Here is a 26,082-nt window from a genome sequence, read left to right on the forward strand (position 1 = left end):
GATAGCACAATTGCTTCACAGATCCATGGTCCCAGGTTCGATTCCAGCTTGGGTCATTGTCTGTGCGGAGTCTGCACGTCCTCCCCGTGTCTGCGTGGGTTTCCTCCGGGTGCTCCGGTTTCCTCCCACAGTCCAAAGATGTGCGGGTTAGGTGAATTGGCCAATGATAAATTGCCCTTAATGTCCAAATTGCCCTTGGTGTTGGGTGGAGGTGTTGAGTTTGGGTAGGGTGCTCTTTCCAAGAGCTGGTGCAGACTCAAGGGGCCGAATGGCCTCCTTCTGCACTGTAAATTCAATGATAATCTATGATTAATCTAGGACAAAGGTTTGGCACAACATCGTGGGCCGAAGGGCCTGTTCTGTGCTGTATTTTCTATGTTCTATGTTCTATACTACCATAGGAAAGAAATAATAGAACACAGAAAAAGTCAAGAAACATAAACATGTAAAAATTCAAAAACTCCATAACATCTCATAACCACAATCAAATCTCCTGCTGTCCATTCTTCCTCACAAAGTCATTCGCCTCCTCCGGCACATTGAAATAATGGTCTCTGTGTGGTAGTCGGTATTAGGGGTAAATTAGGGTACCTAGGTTGAGGCTGTAAGATCATTGGTGTGGGAGGTAGCTGAGACAGGAAGATCATTGGTGAAGCCTGCCTGCTGGTTCCGCCCAGTAAGGCGGAGTATAAGAGTCTGTGTCTCCCTAGCAGCTGCATTCTGTACCTGCGCTGCTGGGGGAAACATCTAGTCCAATAAAGCCTTCAATTGTCATCCAATCTCGCTTCTGGAGTCATTGATCGAGCATCACTCTGTCCATCAACGTGACCCACAATCGAGCCCGGTACACCATTCCGAACTGCACCGTGCTCTTGTAGAGAGCCGCCTTGGCTTGTTGAACCCACCTCGACGCTTAGCCAGTTCTGCCCCAAGAGTGTCCCTCCCAGCTGCGTGACCTTCGCCCACATTAAAATCCGCTGCTTGTCCAAATAATTGTGTGGCTGGACTATTACCGCCCATGGCAGGTCCCCAGTTCTTGGCTTCAGTCGCAATGACTGGTGGGCCTGGCCCACCTCAAGAGGCTTTGTAAAGACCCCCTCCCCAACCAATTTCCTGAACATTTTCGCCACACACTCAGTGGCACTCATTCCTTCAATGCCTTCCAGTAGCCTGACTATTCTCAGGTTCTGACGCCTGGGCCAGTTCTCCTGGTCGTCCACCTTGGTCTCTCAAGAGAAAATCCAATCGCTGTGGCCCAAGACCGGCCTCTCCACCTCCCAAATCGACGCACCGCTGCTCCACCCTTTCTAAAGCAATGTGAAAGTGAGCCACCTCAATCGCCTTGGACATGGTCTGTCTTTGTTTCTGGAATTCCGCCATAAGGAACTCCACTAACCTCTCCGTCAGCCATCTGGAGGGCGTCGATGACAATCAGGGATCCGCCATGTTTTCATCCACTCCGCCACGAGGATCTTATGAATCTGGTCCAGAGTCTTTACTCGACTTCAGCCTCGTATTATATCCGGTGGACATCCCACGGCGGAGGAGAAACCAACAAACCTCAGTTACTTTGCCTTTCTTCCCACAACTACCCCTGTTACTGGGTAAAAAAGGCCAAAACCCAAGTCTCCAAATGGGAGCCACTTTGTGTGCGACTGCTTACCTCCTAGCCGCCATCGGAAGCCCCTCCTTTGTAACAATTGTCTCTTCATAATAAACAAAGGGGCCTTAGAGGAAATCACGTCTTCGAGATGATATTATGCGCCTCTTTCGGTTTGCATCCTCATAGGAATCAATCTTATTTCTCCATCTCCTATTCTGTTTCGTTCTTCTCTCAACCTTGTGAAACTCTTCTCCTCCCTCAGTCATTCTCCAATCTGGAGTGTTTTAAAGACCCACCTTTAGTGACTCCCTCACCTTAATCAACCAGTTTCCAGAACTCCTCTCCTACATTTTTCCTCAAAATATGGTATTGCCCAATTTTTAAAAAAAAACAGCCATTGAGTCAGAGACAAGTCACATGCTTCACATAATGAAATAGGTCATATAAGGGCTGCTTACAGACTTGATGACTGGAGAGAAAGTGGGAAGTAACGTGAAACTGAGGGTGGACATGGGACTGTGCTGCTCACCCACAAATGAGAACTGAAAAAAACATCATTAATATGCAGTGGGAGAATATTTCATAAAGATTATAGACTAAGCTTACAGTATGTTACGGACAGGGAAAGAAACTCCAATACTGGGCATTAGGTCATCCTGGTATTTGCATAATACAACGGCAACAGAGTTGGTATCAAAGGATAACAATCACTTAAACTAAAACAGACCCAAATGTGAGGGGTGGAGAGCTTTAGGAACCAGAGTGACAAAGTCATCTATGTTCCTTATCTCTGTAACCATCTCCAGTCTGCTACAACATTTGTGACCTTCAGATATCTAAACCCTGAACTCTGGAATTCCCTCACTAAACCTCTCCACCGCTATCTCCTTCTTTAAAACGCTGCTTAAAACCTACCTCTTTGTCCATGCTATTGGGCACTGACCCTCACGTTGACTTTGGTTGTCCAGTGACAAATTTAGTTTGACAACACTGCTGTGACGAACCTTGGGACGGCTAGGTTAAAGGCGCTATGGCCACACTTCACCCATGTAGATAGTGGGAGGACAATGCTGGCAAGCTCACTCCGATTAGGTTCATCCCTTTATCGCTCTGGTAAATTTGTCCTGCGCTTCCTCCAGCTCATGGTGCAGAGTTCCTGACAGCAATCACTGCTTGATGATCAGCAGCAGGAACTCTTGTCCATTTTCCCTGGTCTGACCCTAGAGTTTCCAGTGCTGCTTTGCACCACCAGCTCTGACTCAGTATTGGCTCTCTTCATGATGAGGCAGAAGATTATCACGGCCCACTCCAGAGATTTGAGCACATCACCTAGGTTCAAGCTCACTCTGTGCCTTAATTCCTCACTTGTGCCTCACACATCCTGACCCAAGAACAGTGATAGAACCCACCATGCTGGATGCCAGCAAGTCCCAAATGGTTGAATGAATATGGTCAGTGGCACTTTATTGCCGGAATGTTAAGTTCCACTGATGACGCAGATACCAACTACACTGCCCTCTGGGATACTGACTCCCACAGTAAGTGTCAGAAAGTTGCCTGTTCAAGTCCCACTGCTGGGACTTGGACACATAATGTACACTGACACTCCAGTGTAGTAATGAGTGAGCGCTGCATTGTCGGAGGTGCAGCTTTCAGTGAAAAAAATAAACAGGTGCCCTGTCTGCCCGCTCAGGTAGATGTAAAAGATCTTACAGCAATAAAACCAAATTAGCTGGTCATTCTCATTGCAGTTGATGAAAACTAGCTGTTTACAAATTGGCTTTGACATAGGAACCCGAGGAGCTAATTTAACCCCTCCAGCCTGTTGCCATTCAATGCAACCTTGGTGACCTAACTCCATGTAGCCATCTTTGTCTTATATCCCTTAAATTCACAATTACCAATCGCAGATTTAAGATTAACAATTGATTTTGCATCAGTTGTCTTTTGCAGAAGAGAGTTCCAAACTGCCATTTATTTGTAAAAGTGTTTCCTACAATCACATTCCTTAAAGATTTGGCTCTAAGTTTTAGACTATGCCTCCAGTCCTAGACACGTGAACCAGTGGAAACAGTTTCTGCCAATCCACCCCATCCCCTCAATATCCTGAAAGTTTCAATGAAATCACCCTTGACCATCTAAATTCCTGGGAATACAATCCCTAGTTTCTGTAATCTCTCCTCGTAATTCAACCCTTTCTCATTCTGGTAAATCTATGCTGAACTTCCTCGAAGGTCAATACAGCCTCCCTACAAGGTGTGGTCTCAGTCCTCTAGGTGGGGTCTAACCAGGGCTTTGTTACAGTTGAGCATTCCTTCTACACGTTTACATTTTCCATACTATACACTTCACTAGTCTGTTGGATTTAAAGGACTTGGCGGAGTCTGAGGTCCTGCAGAAATGTAAGTTTTTAATGTTGACTTTAATAATAATGTCACAAGTAGGCTTACATTACACTGCAATGAAGTCACTGAAAACCCCCTAGTCACCACATTCCAGCGCCTGGTCGGGTACTCAGAATGCCCAATTCACCGAACAAGCATTCTTTGGGGAAACCAGAGCACCGGGAGGAAACCCACGCAGGCAAGGGGAGAACTTGCAGATTGTGCACAGACAGTGACCCCAGTCGGGGATAGAACCCGGGTCCCTGGCGCTGTGAAGCAACAGTCCTAGCCACGGTGCTACAACTGGAGTCATTTCAGGCTGGCAACTGGATCCTGGGAACTTTGGGTTGCAGGCTAAAGATTCGATCGAGCTACTTATTAATATGCCAGGCAAAAATAGATCCGCAGGTTTTCACAGAACACAGTTGCAAGCCAAACTTAAACAATAATTCCCCTTAAAGATCAGCACTTGCATAACCTGTCATGCCTGCATTGACTTATATGAACAGCAGTGTTGATTTGCTGCACTGTCAGCAGTGGATATTTTATCATACCCAGTCACAGGGCCCCCTCTGCATTAACCTCATACAGACAGCCCAATGCAGTATATATGTAATTCCTGTAAACATCGAAGTTCTCCTGTAAACTCTTTCATAAAACTGCAGCAATGTAGAGAGAGGAATTCTTACTTCACGTTTTGTTGCTGGGTGAACAGTTCCTGTGGATCGCGCAGACAGATAGCGAGCAGTTTGTGTATCGTTCACCCTCGGCTGTGGTTCGCCCTCGGCCTTTGCAGAGCATTTGATTGGTGCATTGAGGGCCTTTCTCATGTACATGTCACACTGCTGCCCTCTGCTGGAATCATTGCAACCTCAGACCTTCCTGCGCAAGGACCGTTGCAGGATATTGGCCCCAAGCAAAGTCGGTGGGAGTGAATTCCCAATGGAGTTTAATTCATTCCAGTTAACTCTGTGCATCTCATTAAGTATGCTATCATAATGCAGTCATGTTAAAAAATAAAACTTAATGCAGTTAGTCACCATTTTAACACATTAGAATAAAAAAAAGGATTTTTATACAAAGACATCAAGCATTGCAGTGGGGACATCCAGAACAAGGAGTTATATTCTCAAAATTAGAGCCAGGCCATTTAGGAGTAAAACCAGGAAGCATTTTTTGACATAAAAGGTGGCAGTAGTATGTACCATATACAAGACATACTGCTGCTCATCAAAGCATCTTCGACAATACCCTCCAAACCCATGACCTCTGTCACTTACAAGGGCAGCAAGTGCATGGCAACACCGGCACCTTCAAGCCCCCCCCCCCCCCCCCCCCCAGCATCACCCTGACTTGGAAATATGTCACCATCCTCCACTGTCGCTGGGTCAAAATCCTGGAACTCCCTCCCTAATAGCACTGTGGGTGTTCCTGCATCCCATGAACTGAGGTGGTTCAAGAAGACCACCTTCTCAAGGGTAACTGAGAATGGGAAAAAATTGCCGGCATTGTCTGTGATGCCCACATCCCAAGATAAGAAATGTTAAAAACACCATGGCACTATCTCCTTTAAAAAAGGCTGCGGACGCTGGCTCAAACACTTAAAATTAAAGGAATAGGTAAAAACTATTCAGCCAAACTGGTCTCCGTCAATGGTTATGAGCCTCATCTCACTATATCTAATAATAATAATAACTTTTTATTGTCACAAGTATGAAGTTACTGTGAAAAGCCCCGTGTCGCCACATTCCGACGCCTGTTACCAGAAGCTGCTACTGGAATTGAACCACTCTGCTGGCCATGTTGTGCATCACAAACCAGCTGTCTAGCCCACTGAGCTAAACCAGGGTTCTTCTGCCTAGGGTCCTCCTTAATGTGCTTCTCTACCATCCCCTTAAATGCATCAGTATTTGCCTTAACTACCCTGTGTTAGGAAGCAAAAAGGATTTGCATGTATATAGCACTTTCATGACCACCTGATGCCACAAAGCGCTTTATAGCCAATGAAGTGCTTTTTGAAGTGTCGTCACTGTTGTGATGGAGGAAATGTGGCAACCACTATGTGCACCAGCAAGCATCACAAACAGAAATGTGATCATGATCAAACAATCTGTTTTAGTGATGTTGATTGAGGGATAAATATTGCCTCGTGCACTGGGGATAGCTCTGCTGCTCTTTTTCAAAATAGCGCCATGAGGTGTTTCGCATTCACCCAAACAGCCAGATGGTGCCTTGGGTTAACATTGCAGCCAAATGACAGCACACATGTAGCGCCCCGTCTGCACTGCACTCGAGTGTCAGCCCTGAATTTGTACTCAAGTCCGTCCAGGAACTCAAAGACAGGACAGCAACCAACTGAACCACAATTGGTTGTGAGTTCTGAATTCTTACCATTCTGTGGGTAACACATTCCTTATTGGATTTATTAGGGATTATCTTGCATTTTTGTCTCCTAGTTTTGGACTTCCCAACAAGTAGAAACATCTTCACTGTGTGTGCCCCAGCAAACCCTTTCAGAATCTTCAAAACATTTCTGAGGTCACTGCTCATCCTTCTATTTTCTAGAGAAAAAGGTCCCAGCCTGTTCAACCTTTCCCGATCATTGTAACCACTCTGGTTCTGTATCAGCTTTGTAAATTATTGATGCAGCTTCTCCAGTGCCTCTGTATCATTTTCAGAATATGGAGACTAGAACTGCTGAAGCTATCAAGACCACAATCTCGAAGGAATCAAGGGGTATGGGGCCAAGAGCTGGAAAATGGGATTTGAATGGTTAGGTAGTTGTGAAAAGGGCCTTTTCTGTGCTGTATGATTCTATGACTCTATGGAGCAAAATGGCATTGGCATGAAGATCAGCTATGATCGTCTTGAATGTCAGAGCAGGCTCAAGGGACGGAATGGGGCTGAATGAATGGCCACCTCCTGGATGAGGCCGAGGAGAGATAGTGAAACAACAATGTAAGGGCCTGGGAAAGAAAAGGGAGTTTGGAGATGGGGTTGGAGGTAACTTGCAAGGACAAAATGGCCAAGAGTGGTTTCTTTGAGGAGGAGTCTGACAATATTGATTTTGAAAGGAAACAGGACATCCATTAACTGAGGAAAGAGAACTGTTCACAATGTCTCCTCCTGTCGGGGTCCGGGGTCCAGGAAGGGAAGTTGGGTAGTGGTCAGTACTCTATCAGGAATAGGGTTGAGGGAGCTGGAAGTGAGCTTCTTTGATTAAATGAGTTCATAGAGAGCGTGAAGGAGATGGGAGTGGAATTTAACATGGATCTGTTACGATCCCTGTAGAGATAAATAATTGGGAACAAATGGAATTCCCAAATAATGCCGACGAATAGAATAGAGGGAAAAGATTGCAAATTTTAAAACGTTTACTGTAACTATCAAACCCTAAATCAATGCAAAATTAAGCATGCATTAACAGGTACTTGCTCAGATAAATTTCACTTTCAATTGTCGATACAACAAAGATACATCTTACAAAACTACAAGCACTCGTGTCACTTCCCACATATAGACCATTTCTCTTTCCTCCTCCAACCCTGCAACCCTCTGAGCTCTCTGCAATCCTCTAATTCTGGCCTCCTGTGCAACCCTGATTTTCATCACTCCACCACTGATGACCATACTTTTGGCTGTTGACGCCCTAAGCTCTGGTATTTGCTCCTTAAACCTTTCCACTTCTCAGCAACATCCCCCCCCCCCCCCCTCCTTAAGACACTTCTTAAAAAATATACCTCTTTGACTAAGCATTTGGTCATCTGTCCTATTATCTCTTTTTGTGGTTGGTGTCAAGTTTTGTTTGGTAATCACTCCTGCAAAGTCTCTTGGGATGTTTTAATACTACTCAATGCTGTTCACCTTCCCTTCCCTTTAAACAGAAAATAACACCTAGAGTGTCCTACTGATGTGATTTCACTACTCAAAGCACATCTTCCAGTTCAGCAAATCAGAACCCACTTTAACTTAATAAGAGCGTGGCCAGCTGAAGTTTTCTTCTCCCCATGCCTCGGTTTGCTGGGGAAGCAGGGTCATATTTTTGGGCTAGGTAAATGTGGTGTGCTTTTAAACGACCTGTGTCCTTTGGAAAAAGGACTAGGTTTATATATGCAGTATTTCAATGGCACTTTATAAGCTACAGTATTTATAGAACGTGGTGGCTACACCACTGTGTGGTGCTGTAGAGTAGCTTTGTGTGTTGGTGTCAGTCCCTAATTCTGATGAAACAAGAAGAAATTTGTGATGGAATTACAGGGAAATTAAGGTACTTTTGTCAATTTACCTCACTAAAATGTCAGCTTTAATGTAATAACATCAATCCGTGAGATTTAAGCTTAATCACTGTTGTATTTTATAAGTTCCATTATAGGCCTCAAATTTCACCCCAGCCTCAATTTGAACAATGCTCCAGTCCTCATGCATGGCAATCGGTAATGTTCAAATTGAGGCTGGTGGACAATTTGAGGCCTAATATTATAATTTTCAAATGATATGCTGGGTAAAATGTCTTTGTGTTCTGATTCATATGTTTAAATCGACACACTTAACTAGAACAATAGATATAGTGACATCTGCTGGAAATCAAAGAGTTGACATGAAGTGAGATCAAGTGGAACTACAGATGCAAAACAGACAAATGGAGCTGTGCTGTGCTCTGGTCAGCCTATGCCTTACTACTATGTCCAGTCCATGTGTGGCAAGATGCAAGGGCAGTGTGAAGAAGAGAGAATCCCTTGTCTAAAGGATTTCATTTATGAGAAAGGCGAGATTTGAATTGATATAGCACCTTTTGTAGCCTCTGGATGTCCCAAAATGCTTTACAGCCAAATGACGTACGTTTTGAAGTGTAGTTACTTTTGTAAAGTAGGAAAGCCACCAGTCAATTTGTATCAGCAAGCTCCCACTAACAGCAATTTGACAATCACCAGATAATCTTTCTTTAAACAATATTGGTTGAGATAAAACACTGACCAGTGCGGCGGAGGTCACAGGCGGAGTTTAAGCTGTTGTCCACAGGAAAAATGGTGGAACAGTTGAGGAAGGCAAGGGGAGGGTGATTTATGAGTATGGGGAAAAGGCTAGCAGAATGTTAGCGCACCAGCTCAGCAAAAGGGAGGCGGCCAGGGAGATAGGGAAAGTAAAGAGTAGAGGCGGGAATACTGTCCTGGACCCAGTGGGAGTGAATGAGGTGTTTAAGGACTTTTATAGTAAATTATATGAGTTGGAACCCCCGGCTGGGGTGGAGGGGATGAGGCAGTTTTTGGATCAGTTGAGGTTTCCGAGGGTAGATGAGGATCTGGTGGAAGGGCTGGGAGCCCCAATTAAGATTCAGGAAATAATCGAGGGGCTGGAGGGCATGTAGTGGGGCAAGGCCCCGGGGCCTGACGGCTATCCAGTGGAATTCTATAAGGCGTTTTCAGAGATATTGAGCCCACTGCTGGTGAGGACATTTAATGAAGCAAGAGAGAAGAGAGTTCTCCCCCCAACAATGTCGCGGCCTCGATTTCATTGATCCTGAAATGGGAAAAGGACCCAGAGCAATGCGGGTCATACAGGCCAATTTCTCTACTGAATGTGGACGCCAAACTGCTGGCTAAGATACTGGCCACAAGGATAGAGGACTTGGGGGTGATAGGGGAAGACCAGACGGGATTTGTAAAGGGCAGGCAAATCCAGGCCAATGTTCGAAGGCTTTTGAGTGTTGTTATGATGCCCTCAGAAGGAAAAGAGGTGGAGGAGGTGGCAGCGATGGATGCGGAGAAGGCTTTTGTGGGAGGCGCTGGAAGGTTTGGGTTTGGTGAGGGCTTCATTGACTTGGTGCGGTTGCTCTATCAGGCACCAGTAGCGAGTGTGCGTACGAACCAGGTGAGGTCGGGGTATTTTAAACTACACCGAGGGACGAGGCAAGGGTGCCTCCTCTCCCCGTTACTGTTTGCTCTGGCCATAAAGCCATTGGCCATGGCGTTAAGAGCCTCTAGGAACTGGAAAGGGGGGGGGGGAGGACCGGGGCACCAGGTCTCGCTTTACACAGATGACCTGCTCTTGTACATTTCGAACCCGTTGGAGGGGATGGGGGAATTTAACAATTTTTCAGGGTATAAATTGATCATGGGGAAAAGCGAAATGTTTGCGATCCAGGCAAGAGGGCAGGAGAAGAGACTGGGAAAGCTGCCGCTTAGAATGGTAAGGAAGAGCTTTCGGTATCTGGGAATCCAGGTGGCCCGGGAGTGGGAGGCACTGTACAAGTTCAACCTATTCCGGCTGGTAGAACAAATGGAAGTGGACTTTAAGAGATGGGACATGCTCCCGCTATCACTGGCGGGGAGGGTACAGACCGTGAAAATGACTGTCCTCCCCAGATTTCTGTTTGTCTTTCAGTGCCTCCCCATCTTCATCCCAAAGACCTTTTTCAAGCGGGTGAATAAGGTTATTTCGGGCTTTGTGTAGGCGGGTAAAACCCCGCGAGTGAAGAAAGTGTTGCTGGAGCGCAGTCAGGGGGAGGGTGGGTTGGCGCTGCCGAACTTCTGCAATTACTACTGGGCGGCTAATATAGCCATGATTAGGAAGTGGGTAGTGAGGGACGGGTCAGTGTGGGAGCGTATGGAGGCGGCGTCATGTAAAGACACAAATTTAGGAGCACTGATAACGGCACCTCTTCCGTTCTCGCCGGTCCGATACTCCACAAGTCCAGTGGTGGTGGCAGCTCTGAGAATCTGGGGGCAGTGGAGGAGATATAAGAGAGAGGAGGGAGCATCGGTTTGGACCCCGATTTATAATAATCATCGGTTTGTACCGGGTAGGCTGGATGGCGGGTTCCGGAGTTAGCAGAGGGCAGGAATTAGGAGGATGGGGGATCTATTTACAGAGGGGAGCTTTCCCAGCTTGAAAGCCTTGGAGGGTAAATTTGAATTGCCAGCGGGGAATGGTTTTAGGTATTTGCAGGTGCGAGACTTCTTGAAAGCAGGTTCCGGCCTTTCCGCTGCTGCCACCACAGGGGATACAGGATAGAATAGTTTCCAGTACCTGGGTGGCGGAGGGGAAGGTATCAGATATTTACCAGGAGCTTTCGGAGGCGGAGGAAACTCCAGTGGAGGAGCTTAAGGGCAAGTGGGAGGGAACGTCTGGTTGCGGCTATGCCGAGGTAGGTCGCACGTTCGGCAGCTCCCGCCGGGAACGGACTTTTGGGCTCTCTAGAGGGGCCCCAACGGCAATTGTTCGACGGCTTCCAGTGTGGGAAGGTGAGAGCAAGGTCTCCCCGACATTATATGGATTGGACCAGGAGTGGAGCGGTTAAAAAAGTGATTCTGGGGCAGCAAAAAGTGCGAGGGAAGAAAAGCAAGATGGTGGCGGGTGGAGACCAAGCAGCGTGGGCGCAGTGGTCGCAGGAGCAGCAGGAGTTTCTTAAACGCTGCTTTGAGGAGCTGAAGACAGAAATGCTGGCGCCAATGAAGGCGGCGATTGAGAAGCTTGTGGAGACTCAGAAGGCCCAAGGGGCGGCGATCCGGGAGGTGCGGCAAAAAGCCTCGGAGAACGAGGATGAGATCTTGGGCCTGGCGGTGAAGGTGGAGGCGCACGAGGCGCTGCACAAGAGGTGGGTGGAAAAATTCGAGGACCTGGAGAATAGGTCGAGGAGGAAGAATCTTCGGATTCTGGGTTTCCCTGAAGGAGTGGAGGGGCCCGATGCCGGGCATATATGAGGACAATGCTCAATTCGCTGATGGGCGCGGGAGCTTTCCCGAGGCCCTGGAGCTAGATGGGGCTCATCGGGTCCTGGCAAGGAGACCCAAAGCCAATGAGCCACCAAGGGCTGTAGTGGTGAGGTTCCACCGCTTTACGGACAGAGAGTGTGTCCTGAGATGGGCCAAAAAAGAGCGGAGCAGCAGGTGGGAGAACACGGAGATCCGAATTTACCAGGACTGGAGTGCGGAGGTGGCTAAGAAGAGGGCTGGTTTTAACCGGGCTAAGGCAGTGCTCCATCAGAAGGGGGTGAAGTTCGGGATGCTGCAGCCAGCGCGATTGTGGGTCACGTTCCAAGATCGGCACCACTATTTTGAAACGCCCGATGAGGCATGGAACTTTATACAGCCAGAACAGTTGGACTCAAATTGAGGGTTGGTTGTGGGGGGATGTTTACTGTGTTTATTGCGTTTGGGGAATTTCTCTTGGTTTGAGTGCTGGGTGGGGATGGGTGAATGGATTTGATGTGGGGGCTGTGGGAGAGTGTAGGCGTCGGTGTTGGAGGGGCAGGGCCCCACGGAGGAAGAGGGGGAGTGGAGGCCCCGGGATGGGGAGTTGGGGTAAGGCCGCAAAAAGGAGCTGCGCCAGAGGGGGCGGGGCCGGCTCAGGAAAGCGTGGGCTTTTTCCCGCGGTAGGGAAGGATGGGGGTGGGGCCGGGGGGGGGAGGGGGCGGTGCTGGAGAGGAGCGCACACTGACTGCCAAGGGGTGGGGGTATTCTCACACTGGGGGGTCGATGGAATGGCGGGAGAGGCTGGGGTCAGCCGGAGTCAGCTGACTTACGGGAGTGTCATGGGGGGAGCAAAATGGCTAGATGTGGATCTAGCGGGGGGAGGGGGATGGGGGGAACAGGGTTGCTCATGCATTGGCCAAAGGGGAGCTGAAAGTAGGAGAGGTAGTCGGGGCAGGGGTCCGCCGCCTGGGGGACTGGAGGGTGCGGGAGGCGCGGGCTAGTGGCTGGCCTAGAAAAGGAGATGGCTAGTTGGCAGCGGAGGGTGGGGGGGGGGGGGAGTAGCCCCCCAATCCGGTTGATAACTTGGAATGTGAGGCGCCTGAACGGGCCGGTCAAGAGGGCCCGGGTGTTCGCGCACTTAAAGGGACTGAAGGCAGACGTGATTATGCTCCAGGAGACACATCTGAAGGTGGCAGATCAGGTTAGGCTGAGAAAGGGATGGGTAGGGCAGGTCTTTTATTCAGGGCTGGATGCGAAGAACAGAGGGGTTGCAATACTGGTGGGGAAGCGGGTGTCATTTGAGGCAATGAATATTGTAGTGGATAATGGAGTTCGATATGTGATGGTGAGTGATAGGTTGCAGGGGGTGCGGGTGGTACTGGTGAACGTATATGCCCCGAATTGGGATGATGCCGGATTTATGAAACGCATGCTGGGTCGGATTCCGGATCTGGAGGTAGGAAGCTTGATAATGGGGGGGACCTCAACACGGTGCTGGACTCAGCACTGGACCGCTCTAGGTCCAGGACGGGTAAGAGGCCGGCTACGGCCAAGGTGCTCAGGGGGTTTATGGACCAGATGGGGGGAGTGGATCCATGGAGGTTGTCAGGCCGCTGGCCAGGGAATTTTCCTTATTTTCCCACGTCCATAGAGCCTACTCCCGGATAGATTTTTTCATTTTGAGTAGGGCGCTAATCCCGAAAGTGGAGGGAACGGAATATTCGGCCATAGCCATCTCGGACCACGCCCCGCATTGGGTGGAGCTGGAGTTGGGGGAGGAGAGGGACCAGCGCCCGCTGTGGCGCCTTGATGTGGGACTATTGGCGGATGAGGAGGTGTGCGGGCGGGTGTGGGGGTGTATTGAAAGATATTTGGAGGCCAACGACAACGGGGAGGTGCAGGTGGGGGTAGTCTGGGAGGCGCTGAAGGTGGTGGTCAGGGGAGAGCTAATCTCCATTAGGGCCCACAGGGAGAAGAGAGAGAGGGGTGGGAGAGGGAGAGGTTGGTGGGGGAGATTTTAAGGGTGGACAGGAGGTATGCAGAGGCCCCCGAGGAGGGGCTACTCAGGGAGAGACGGAACCTCCAGACGGAGTTCGACCTGTTGACCACGGGGAAAGCAGAGGCACAGTGGAAGAAAGCGCAGGGGGCGACGTATGAGATTGGGGAGAAGGCGAGTCGGATGCTGGCACATCAGCTTCATAAGAGGGAGGCAGCGAGGGAGATTGATGGAGTTAAGGATAGAGGGGAGAATACTGTGCGGAGTGCGGTGAGAATAAATGAGGTATTTAGGGACTTCTATGGGGATCTGTACAGGTCTGTGCCCCCAGCGGGGGAGGAGAGGATGCGACGATTCTTAGATCAGCTGAGGTTCCCGAGGGTGGAGGAGGAGGAGGTGGCTGGTTTGGGGGCGCTGATTGGGCTGGAGGAGCTGGTTAAAGGATTGGGGAGCATGCAGGCGGGGAAGGCCCTGGGGCCGGGTGGGTTCCCGGTTGAATTCTACAGGAAATACGTGGACCTGCTGGGCCCGTTGCTAGTGAGGACTTTCAATAAGGCGAGGGAGGGGGGGACCTTGCCCCCGACAATGTCTAGGGCGCTGATTTCTTTGATCCTGAAGCGGGACAAGGATCCACTGCAATGTGGGTCGTATAGACCGATCTCGCTCCTCAATGTTGATGCTAAGTTGCTGGCGAAGGTGCTGGCTACGGGAATTGAGGACTGTGTCCCGGTGGTGATTCATGAGGACCAGACGGGATTTGTGAAGGGTCGGCAATTAAATACAAATGTGCGGAGGTTCCTCAATGTGATTATGATGCCCCCGGTGGAGGGGGAAGCAGAGGTAGTGGCAGCTATGGACGCGGAGAAGGCCTTTGACCGGGTGGAGTGGGAGTATCTTTGGGAAGTGTTGTGGAGGTTTGGGTTCGGGGAGGGGTTCATCAGTTGGGTCAGGCTGCTATATGGAGCCCTGGTGGCGAGTGTGGCTACGAATCGGCGGAGGTCGGAGTACTTTCGGCTGTACCGGGGGACGAGGCAGGGGTGCCCCCTATCCCCCTTGTTGTTTGTACTGGCAATTGAGCCTCTGGCCATGGCACTGAGGGAGTCCAGGAAATGGAGGGGACTGGTCCGGGGGGGGAGAGGAACACCGGGTGTCGTTGTATGCCGACGACCTGTTGTTGTATGTGGCAGATCCAGTGGAGGGGATCGCGGAGGTCATGCGGATCCTAAGGGAGTTTGGGGACTTTTCGGGGTATAAACTCAACGTAGGGAAGAGTGAGCTCTTTGTGGTGCATTCAGGGGACCAGGGAAGGGGGATAGACGAGCTACCGCTGAAGGGGGCGGAAAGGAGCTTTCGGTACCTAGGGATCCAAGTAGCTAGGAGTTGGGGGGCCCTGCACAAGCTTAATTTGACGCGGTTGGTGGAGCAGATGGAGGAGGATTTTAAAAGATGGGATATGCTGCCACTCTCATTAGCGGGTAGGGTGCAGTCGGTCAAAATGACGGTCCTCCCGAGGTTTCTCTTTGTGTTCCAGTGCCTTCCCATTATGATCCCCAAGGCCTTTTTCAAACGGGTAAGTAGGAGCATCATGGGTTTTGTGTGGGCGAATAAGACCCCGAGGGTGAAGAGAGTGTTTCTGGAGCGTAGCAGGGACAGGGGGGGCTGGCGCTGCCGAATTTGTGCGGCTATTATTGGGCAGCCAATGTGGCGATGATCCGTAAGTGGGTAATGGAGGGCGAGGGGGCGGCGTGGAAGAGGCTAGAGATGGCGTCCTGTGTGGGCACGAGCCTGAGGGCGCTGGCGACGGCACCGCTGCCGCTCTCGCCGACAAGGTACACCACGAGCCCGGTGGTGGCGGTGACGCTGAAGATGTGGGGGCAGTGGAGGCGACACAGGGGCGAGGTGGGAGCCTCGGTTTTGTCCCCAATTCGGGAGAATCATCGCTTCGTCCCGGGAGGGATGGATGGGGGGTTTCGGAGCTGGCATCGGGCAGGGATTAGAAGAATGGGGGACCTGTTCATCGATGGGACGTTTGCGAGCCTAGGGGTGCTGGAGGAGAAGTTTGGGTTACCTCGGGAAACGCTTTCAGGTACATGCAAGTGAGGGCGTTTGTGAGGCGGCAGGTGAGGGAATTCCCGTTGCTCCCAGCACAGAGGATTCAGGACGGGGTGATTTCTGGTGTATGGGTTGGAGAAGGCAAAGTTTCGGCGATTTACCAGGAGCTGAAGAAAGAGGAGGAAGCCTCGGTGGAGGAGCTAAAGGGCAAGTGGGAGGAGGAGCTGGGGGAGAAGATAGATGAGGGTCTGTGGGCTGATGCCCTGAGTAGGGTTAATTCTTCCTCTTGTGCCAGGCTCAGCCTAATACAGTTCAAGGTTACTCACAGAGCGCATATGACAGGGGCGAGGTTGAGTAGGTTCTTTGGGGTGGAGGACAGATGTGGGAGGTGCTCGGGAAGCCCGGCAAATCACGTCCATATGTTCTGGTCATGCCCGGCACTGGATGGGTTTTGGAGGGGTTTTGCGAGGACTATGTCCAAGGTGGTGAAAGCCCGGGTCAAGCCAAGCTGGGGGTTGGCATTATTTGGGGTAACGGACGAGCCGGGAGTGCAGGAGGCGAAAGAGGCCGGTATTCTGGCCTTTGCGTCCCTGGTAGCCCGGCGGAGGATTTTGCTATCATGGAAAGATGAGAAGCCCCCTAGTGTGGAAGCTTGGATCAATGACATGGCAGGGTTCATCAAGCTGGAGAGGATAAAGTTTGCCTTGCGAGGGTCTGTGCAGGGGTTCCTGAGGCGGTGGCAACCGTTCCTTGACTATCTCTTAGGAGGTCAGCAGCAGCAGCCCAGGGGCGGGGTGGGGAGAGGGTGGGGGGGGGGGGGGGGGTGGCAGGAGAAGGGAGAGGGGGGTTTCTTTTGGGGGGGGCCTTTGGTTGGGGGGGTTCCCTATTGGTGCTTTTAAATGTCATATGGGGGGTTATTGTATATGGGGGAAATCCAATGCATAATGTTTGTATAATTTTTGATTGTTGTGTTCTTGTTTCTTTTTGTTGGGGGGAGGTTTGTGGAAAATCTGTTGAAAAATTTGAATAAATATATATTTTTTAAAAGGGCAAGTGGGAGTACGAGCGAGGAGGAGAGATAGAGACGGGTCTGTGGGCGGATGCTCTAAGCAGGATTAATACATCCTCATCATGTGCCAGGCTTAGCCTGATACAATTTAAAGTTGTCCACTGGGCACGCATGACAGTGGCTAGGATGAGCAAGTTTTTCAGGGTGGAGGACAGGTGTGCGAGATGTGCGGGAAGCCCAGCAAATCATGTCCATATGTTTTGGGCATTCATGAAGCTTAGAGGGTTTCGCTAAGGCAATGTTCTTCAAACTCGGGGGCGCGACCCACGGGCGGGTGTCGGGAGGGTTGTAGAGCCGTCCTTCGTGGCGCTCCCAATCGCGCAAATCCCCGCGCAGCAGCCGGCTTTTAATAACGCAGGCTACAAGCGGCCTTTAAAATGGCCGCGAACATGTAAAAAAAATTCGGCCGCATTGCACATGCAGCACGATCATCGGCGCGCATGCACAGTGCGGCCGCTATTTTTTTAAACGGTCGCAGCTTTTTGTTTTACAAGTTCGGGGGGGGTTTATTCATTTTATTTTTATTTTTTTCATTTATTTTATTCATTTTATTTTTTTTTACAAGTTTGAGGGGGGGTTTATTCATTTTATTTTTTTTCATTTATTTTATTCATTTTGTTTATTTTTTTTTACAAGTTCGGGGGGGGGATTTATTTAATACAATGCAGAACTTTGGACAGATGGAGACTTCATACTTTCTGCACCGGAAGGCTTCACCTTCATCCAACAGGTTGAATTGGAGGAGCGTGTACAAGGGCCAAAGGGACCCAAAACTATTTCCTCCATTTTTATCAGCAGCAAACAAGGTAAGAGAAAATGGTGGGTCGCTCAGGTCGGCAGGCGTGGGTCGTGAAGGTCGGGCGGGTTGGGTCCCGAAAGTCAGCCGGGTTGGGTCCCGAAGGTTGGCCGGTTGGTAAAAATGGGTCCCCGGGAAAAAAGTTTGAAGAACACTGCGCTAAGGCAATGTCCACGGTACTAAAAACACGGGTGGTGCCGAGTCCGGAGGTAGCGATCTTTGGAGTGTCAGAAGCGCTGGGAGTTCAGGGGGCGAAAGAGGCTGACGTCTTGACCTTTGCCTCCCTGGTAGCCCGGAGACGGATCTTGTTAATATGGAGGGACTCAAAGCCCCCGAGTGTAGAGACCTGGGTTAGTGACATGGCTGGGTTTCTCAGTCTCGAGAAGATAAGGTTCGCCTTAAAAGGGTCAATGCTTGGGTTCACCCGGAGGTGGCAGCCATTCGTCGACTTTCTCGGGGGAAATTAAAATGTCAGCAGATGCAGTATTCCAAGAGGGGGAGGGGAGGGCCGGATTGTTGTTTTATGGTTGGGGTGTGTGAAGATTGGGATGGGGGTGGAAATGTTTATTATACCATGTTTATGTCATTGTTATTATTACAAAAACTTTCAAATACCTTAATAAAAATATTTTTTACAAAAAAAACACTGACCAGGGCACCAGGGAAATCCTCCCTGCAGTTCTTCTACATAGTCTTGCGAGATCTTTTACATCCATTAAGAAGGCAGAATGGGCCCTGATTTAATAATTTCCACTGAACGACCGAACCTCCAACGATGTGTGACTCTTTTACCTGCTGGAGTTGGAATATCAACCAAGGTTGCGTACTGAATGGGCGGGATTCTCTGATCCTGAGGCTACGTGTTGACGCCGTCGTAAACGCCGTCGCGTTTCCCGAAGACGTCAACATGGCGTCAGGAGCAGCAATTCTGATCCCGGCGTCAGATGGGCGGCAGGAGTCTGTGCACGCGCAGTGGGACCGGCGCAATTTCCGCGCATGCACGGTGTCTCCCTGCTCCGCGCCGGCCCCGACGCAACATGGCGTAGGGCTACAGGGGCCGGCACGGAACAAAAGAGGCCCCCAGCCCGAGGGGCTGGCCCGCCGATCGATAGACCCCGATCGCGGCCGGGCCACAGCAGAGGGCCCCCCCCCCCCCCCCCAATCCGGGGTCGGACCCTCCCCACAGGCCGCCTCCAGATCGTTCCACGCTGAGGTCCCACTGGGTAAGACCAGGATAGAATGGCGCCGGCGGGACCCGGGATCTTTTTGTACGGCCGCTCGGCCCATCCCGGGCGGAGAATCGACAGGGAGCGGCCCGTAGAGTGGCCCCCGACCGGCGGCAATGGCGCCGATTCTCCACTCTCCGGAGAATCGTGTCCCGGCGTTGTGGCGCTATTCGCGCCAGTCGCGGCGATTCTCCGGCCCGGCCCCAAGGGTGAGAGAATCCTGCCCACAGTCTTGAGAGTGGGACTTGAATCTATGGATTTCTACTCAGTTGGAAGTGTCCTAATCACTGCCCTCTGTTGAGAGGAGTTGGAAGATAAAAAGGAGATACTAGGGCTTTTCAACCTGCACAGGTGGCTGAAAGATGAGTAGAAATTCATCGAAACCCTGTTTTTTGGGAAAGCAATGGATAAATCAGTGACTTTTTTTGGAAAATATGCTTTATTTGTAATGTAAATCTGTAATGTAGATTTGTAATGTGAAATGGAGATGTACTTACAGTAATAAACCACCACAGAAATGGATTTTGGAACATAATAGGCACAAGGTAAGAGCAAATACACTTTTTAAGAATCGAATAATTTACTTACTCAGAGGAAATTAAAGTAAATAATAACGAATGAGACTTGAATCATTAGAACAGGAAAGGCATTAAAATCACCAAAAGCAATTAGGAAATACCTGACTGTTTACCAATCATCCTGTGTTCACTGACCATTCGCCCATCAATCCCCAGTGTTCACTGACCATTCGCCCATCAATCCCAGTGTTCACTGACCATTTACCCATCAATCCTCAGTATTCACTGACCATTCGCCCATCAATCCCCAGTGTTCACAGACCATTTACCCATCAATCCCAGTGTTCACTGACCATTTACCCATCAATCCCCAGTATTCACTGACCATTTACCCATCAATCCCCAGTATTCACTGACCATTTACCCATCAATCCCCAGTATTCACTGACCATTTACCCATCACTCCCCAGTATTCACTGACCATTTACCCATCAATCCCCAGTATTCACTGACCATTCACCCATCAATCCCCAGTATTCACTGACCATTTACCCATCAATCCCCAGTGTTCACTGACCATTCACCCATCAATCCCCAGTATTCACTGACCATTTACCCATCAATCCCCAGTGTTCACTGACCATTCGCCCATCAATCCCAGTGTTGACTGACCATTCGCCCATCAATCCCCAGTGTTCACTGACCATTTACCCATCAATCCCCAGTGTTCACTGACCATTCACCCATCAATCCCCAGTGTTCACTGACCATTTACCCATCAATCCCCAGTGTTCACTGACCATTCGCCCATCAATCCCCAGTGTTCACTGACCATTCACCCATCAATCCCCAGTGTTCACTGACCATTTACCCATCAATCCCAGTGTTCAGACCATTCACCCATCAATCCCCAGTGTTCACTGACCATTTACCCATCAATCCCCAGTGTTCACTGACCATTTCCCCATCAATCCCCAGTGTTCACTGACCATTCACCCATCAATCCCCAGTGTTCACTGACCATTTACCCAGCAATCCCCAGTGTTCACTGACCATTCGCCCATCAATCCCCAGTGTTCACTGACCATTTACCCATCAATCCCCAGTGTTCACTGACCATTTACCCATCAATCCCCAGTGTTCACTGACCATTTACCCATCAATCCCCAGTGTTCACTGACCATTCGCCCATCAATCCCCAGTGTTCACTGACCATTTACCCATCAGTCCCCAGTGTTCACTGACCATTCGCCAATCAACCCCCAGTGTTCACTGACCATTTACCCATCAATCCCGTGTTCACTGACCATTTACCCATCAATCCCCAGTGTTCACTGACCATTCACCCATCAATCCCCAGTGTTCACTGACCTTTTGCCCATTAATCCCCAGTGTTCACTGACCATTCGCCCATCAATCCCCAGTGTTCACTGACCATTTACCCATCAATCCCGTGTTCACTGACCATTCGCCCATCAATCCCCAGTGTTCACTGACCTTTTGCCCATTAATCCCCAGTGTCCACTGACCTTTCGCCCATCAATCCCCAGTGCTCACTGATCATTCACCCATCAATCCCCACTGACCATTCGCCCATTGATCCCCAGTGTTCACTGACCATTCACCCATCAATCCCCAATGATCAATGACTATTCACCACGCATCCCTGAGTGCTCACTAATTGTTCACCCGCTGCCCCACTGACCATTTGCTCATTGCTCCCCGGTGCGCACTCATCATTTGCCCATCACCCCACGCAGTGACCACTGACTGTTCACCCACCACCCTGTGCTTGCTGAACTACCTTGACTCCCTGTGCAGTAAGAACTGGAATTTAAAATTCTCATGCTTAGGCTAACCAAACTTTTTCAGTCTGAGATTTAAAATTAACAATTGATCCAACATCAATTGCCATTTGTAAAGGAGTGATCCAAATGTTGCCACCCTTTTCATGAAGAAATGTGTCCTCATTTCATTCCTAAAAGGCCTGGCTTAAACTCCGCCCACGAGTCTTGGACCCTACAACCAGCAGAAATCTTTCTATCTGTTCCCCTTAATATCTTGACATTTTTGCTCAAACCACTCCAGGGAATACAATTCTAATTTGTGTAATCCCTCCTTGTAATTTAACTCTCATTCCAGGTCTCAATCTGCCTCCAAGGCGAATGTATCCTCCCTAAGCAGTACCTGGAACTGCTCTCAATGCTCCAGATGCGGTCTAACCAGGGCTGAACTATGACTTTTATTCTCTGTGTTCTAGTCTTTGAGATATAAAGGGCAGCATTCTATTAGCCTTTTTGATATTTTCTGTCCCTGTTCCTGACACTTAGATGATTTGTGCATCTGATCCCCTCTGTTCATAGACTTTCCCCATTTAGAAAGTACCTGGTTCTATTCTTTTTAGGTCCAAAGTAGGTTATTTTACATTTTCCTATCTTGAAAGCCTTCGGTGGTTTTGCCCATTCACTTACCAATATCACCGTATCAGCTATCAATATCTCTTTGTTAATTTGTGCTTTCATCTACATTGTTTACAATATCATCTGTCTTTGTGTCATCATCAAATGTGGATATCCGACTTTCTATCCCATCATCTAAGTCACTAATGAATATGGTCAATAGTTGAGGGCTCAAAAGCAGATTCTTGTGGTTCACCACTAGTCATATCCTGATTAAAATACCTGTCCATTATCCCTGCCCTCTGTTTCCTGCCGCTCAGCCACGTTGCTATTTTCCTTTAGTTCCATCAGCTTCAACTTCAGCTAAGTGTCTTATTACGGGTTTTTATCAGATACCTTCTGGGAGTCCCATGGAAATAACGCCCATTGACATTCCCCTGTCCACTATTTTAGTTGCCTCTTTAAAAAATTCAATCGTGGTTAAGCATGACTTACCCTTTACAAAACCATGCTGGCTCTCCCTTGATCTGCTGAACATTTTCAAGTTATTCGTAACCCCATCCTTAATGAAAGATTTTAGCAATCCCTTCAACAGACTGATTCATAATTCCTCGATTTCCTTCTTTCATTTCACCTTTTTTAAATATTGGAGGGCATGCATATTTTCTAATCTAAAGAAACAGTCCGCAAAATCAAGAAAACTTTAGAAGATCATAATGAGGGCATGTGCAATATTCTCACTTTTTTAAACCCTGGGATATTTGCTTGCATTAATTGTGGTGAGTCTCAGTTCATTGTTACTTTCCCTGGGCTGTCCAGCATGACACAGTGGTTAGCACTGCTGCCTCACAGCTCCAGGGACCCGGGTTCAATTCCGGCTTTGGGTCACTGTCTGTGTGGAGTCTGCACGTTCTCCCCGTGTCTACGTGGGTTTCCTCCGGGTGCTCCGGTTTCCACCCACAGTCCAAAGATGTGCGGGTTAGGTGGACTGGCCATGCCACTTAGTGTCCAAAAGGTTGGGTGGGGTAACTGGGTTACAGGTATAGGGTGGAGGCAGGAGTTTAAGTGGGGTGCTCTTTGCCAAGGGCCGGATGGCCTCATTCTGCACTGATGGGAATGTGTACTTAGAAACACAAACAGATCAGCCATGATCTTATCGAATGGTGGAGCAGGCTCGAGGGGCTGGAAGGCCTACTTCTGCTCCTATTTAACATGTTCATATGTATCAATTTCCAAGGGGGTTAAGTTGTTCCGGATCACCCTCTTTAATATAATGGTAAAACCTTTGCTGATCTTGAAATCCTTTGCAAGTTTCACTTATGTTACGTTTTTGTAACTTTTACTGTCTGCTTTATCATCCGTTACTGTTCTGCATCTTAGCTATTCACAGGGAGCTGTACTATTTACCGCGTTTTTGTGTACCTTTTCTTTCAATTTATGTTGTCAATTCCGTCTCTTATCGCCCATTGCGATATTTCTTTTTTGGGCAAATAGTTCTTGCCCCTTTGGGATCGTTCTTGCCACTTTTGGGGTATGAACTGGTTTTGTATCATACCAATACTTTTTGAACACTGATCTTATTGGTTTACTATGAACAGTCTCTGTCACATCGCACTGAAATCAGCATTGCCTAAATCTAGAATTTATCCAAGACGCTAAGCTCTGGGAATCCACCCTCAAATGTTTGTCTCTCCCCTTTCAAATGCTCTTAAAATCTACCTCTTCGCTCAAGCTTTTGGTCACTTTCTGAACAGCTCATGTGGCTCCAAATCAATTTTATAAAATCGCCTCTGTGAAACATCTTGTAATGCTTTAATTTGTTATACTGTGGAAATGCAAGGTTGATGTTGAAATAAGAAAGTGCCTCAGTTTGTCACTCTGAGGCACAGACAGCATGAAGTAGAGCCAGCAACCCGCAAACCTCGACTGATTGTTCAAACATCAGTCCGGTAACATCAACAGTACCCTCCCCGATCAGGAGTGGCACAGCTTTAAGACGATATGGTGCAAAGATCTGGCTGGACCGAGGCTTGTTTAAAACATTTTTCGCAAGCTGTGGGCATTGCTGACAAGGCCAACATTTAGCGCCCATCCGTAGATGCTTTGAGAAAGTAGAGGTCTGCCTTCTACTTCAACCACTGCAGTCTAATTATTTCATACAAGTGTCTACACTTCAAAAATACTCCATAAGCTGCAAAGCCCATTGGGATGTCCTAAGGTCATGAAAGACACTATATAAATGCAACATTTCTTTGAAACAACTGGGAATCTTGTTCAAATACTTAAGTGGATAGTCAAGTCAACCATGTTGGTGTGGGACTGGAGCTATATGTAGGCCAGACCGGGTAAAGACAGCAGATTTCCATCCGGAAACAACATCAGTGGTGGGTGGCACAGTGGCTAGCACTGCTGCCTCACGGTGCCGAGGACATGAGTTCAATCACGGTCCTGGGTCACTGTCAGTGTGGAATTTGCACATTTTCCCTGTGTCTGCATGGGTTTCACCCCCATCACCCAAAGATGTGCAGGGTAGGTGGATTGGCCACGCTTAATTGCCCCTTAATTGGGAAAAGAAATGAATTGAGTACTCTAAATTTATTTTAAAAAAGAAAGAACAGCTGAGTTTTTAATCACAATCCAACAGTTTCACACAGTCTGACTGACAGCAGTTCTTTAATTGTAGACTTTTTAAAAGTTAAACTCTAAAACTGCCCTGATGGGATTTGAACTCATCTTCAGTAAGAACAACTGCATGCATCTGTCTCGCACCGTTAACTTAATAAAATATCATAAGGTACTTCACAGGAGCACTCTCAAACAAATTGTGAAACCCAGCCATATAAAGAGATATTAAGTCCGATGACTAAAGGCTTGCTCAAGAGATGGGTTTTAAGAAATGTCTTAAAAGTGAACACAAGGTAGAGGGGGTTTTGGAGGGAATTCCAGAGCTTAGGCTCTAGGCTGTGTACATTCTGTGAATTAATAGACCATTTAAGTAGCATGCTCTGTCATTTGTCTAACATGCAGTTCCATGAGGTGCTAAAAGTCAATGCATTGGGGCAAGGAAAGAAAACACAAAACTTTAATCAATCGGCATCTCTCACCAAATTGATAATTTCTCCCTTTCTTCCCCCTTTCACTCCAGTGTTGTTTCTTGCAGTTGATTCAACCAATTGCCATACAGTGAAGCTCAGATCTAGGGGAGGGGGATTACAAGTGCTTCGCTACACACTCCCTCCCCTCCCCACTTACAGTATTTAAAGTCAAAGCAGTGGGATTGTGTGGAGACATGTCACTCCATGTCTGCACAACACTGTACGGCTCCTCCAGAGATTGACCTAGGGCGCAATTTAAACAGAGTCCAGTTTTGGGCACATATATTGAGGTGTTTCTCGGCGCCTGCATTGCCGAGAATGACCCCGCTATCAAACAGGACTGTTTTGTTTGCCTTTGCGAGGAACACCCCGCCGAGTCCACACTTACTCGTCTGTGGAGGAAGAGTTTGGGGCACAATTTTTAAATGCCGCCCTGATTTCTCAACCCCCCCCCAACCTTTCTCTTTTGAGGGTCCATGAGCCCACCCTCAACCCACCTTTTATGGCCAGAACACCCTCCAGAATGATCCCTGGCAGTGCCACCTGGGCACCCTCGTGTTTGGGTGGCACTGCCCAGGTGGCATTGTCAGGATGCACAGGTGGCATTGTCAGGGTGCCAACAGGAGTGCCAGGGTACCGCCCTGTACAGAGCCCAACCACCCAGGGGTCACCGATGTCATGGGAGACCCCCCCCCCCCCCCCCCAAGGTGCCATTACGCCTGGTCCATGCTTGTGTGGACCAGTGCTAAATGGCACCATGGCAAGGTCTCCCAGGCACAGCCGTCTTACTGGGCCTCGGGAGAATCGGGCACAGACATATTTAAATAAGCCTAATGGCTCACTTAAATAAATAAATCTCAATCTTGCTCAGTGAGGGCGAGATCCAGATCACGACTTCTCACGAGGCGTTCCAAGCGTCACAAACATCGCGAGAGGCCTCTCGTGAGATTTAACTGTCTTGTGTCACCAAGTCTGGCGCGAGGAGCCCGTTTGATCACGCCCATTGTCTCCAGGGACAGGCTTGTTTCTCAGTGAGAGACATCTCTCACCTCTCTGGAGGTGCTTCAACAAGTGATGGCCTCAGGGTCTGGCAACGGGGTACTGTTCACAAAAGGGTTAAGTTGAAACCGAGCACCACATAGAAGGACTTCCATAAATTGAGGACTTAGTGGCTTTATATGTAGAATAATGGATACCCAGGATTGAGTTAGAGGCTGGAAACTATTCAAGGGTTCAGGGGATTTATACATAGA

At 48.8% G+C, this 26,082-nt stretch overlaps 1 protein-coding gene and 1 long non-coding RNA gene across 3 annotated transcripts in view; one reads left to right on the plus strand and one right to left on the minus strand.

The window, feature by feature from the left end:
* Positions 1 to 26,082, minus strand: part of gaa2 (alpha glucosidase 2) — a 118,788-nt gene that overhangs the window by 60,392 nt on the left and 32,314 nt on the right. The window contains exon 1 of one of the 2 annotated variants that reach the window (XM_072481023.1): positions 4,677 to 4,781. The exons of the other annotated variant lie outside the window; for it this stretch is intronic. The gene's annotated coding sequence lies outside the window, so the exon portion shown is untranslated. Of the gene's footprint in view, positions 1 to 4,676; positions 4,782 to 26,082 lie in introns of those variants that run through there. 2 annotated transcript variants of the gene reach the window in all.
* LOC140394144 (uncharacterized) overlaps positions 8,166 to 26,082 on the plus strand; it is a 126,658-nt gene continuing 108,741 nt past the window's right edge. Inside the window, exon 1 of the long non-coding RNA XR_011935823.1 lies at positions 8,166 to 8,254. This is a non-coding gene — a long non-coding RNA (uncharacterized lncRNA). The remainder of the gene's footprint in view (positions 8,255 to 26,082) is intronic.

Source organism: Scyliorhinus torazame, chromosome 17 (genome assembly GCF_047496885.1).
Source record: "Scyliorhinus torazame isolate Kashiwa2021f chromosome 17, sScyTor2.1, whole genome shotgun sequence".
Taxonomy (NCBI): Eukaryota; Metazoa; Chordata; class Chondrichthyes; order Carcharhiniformes; family Scyliorhinidae; genus Scyliorhinus; species Scyliorhinus torazame.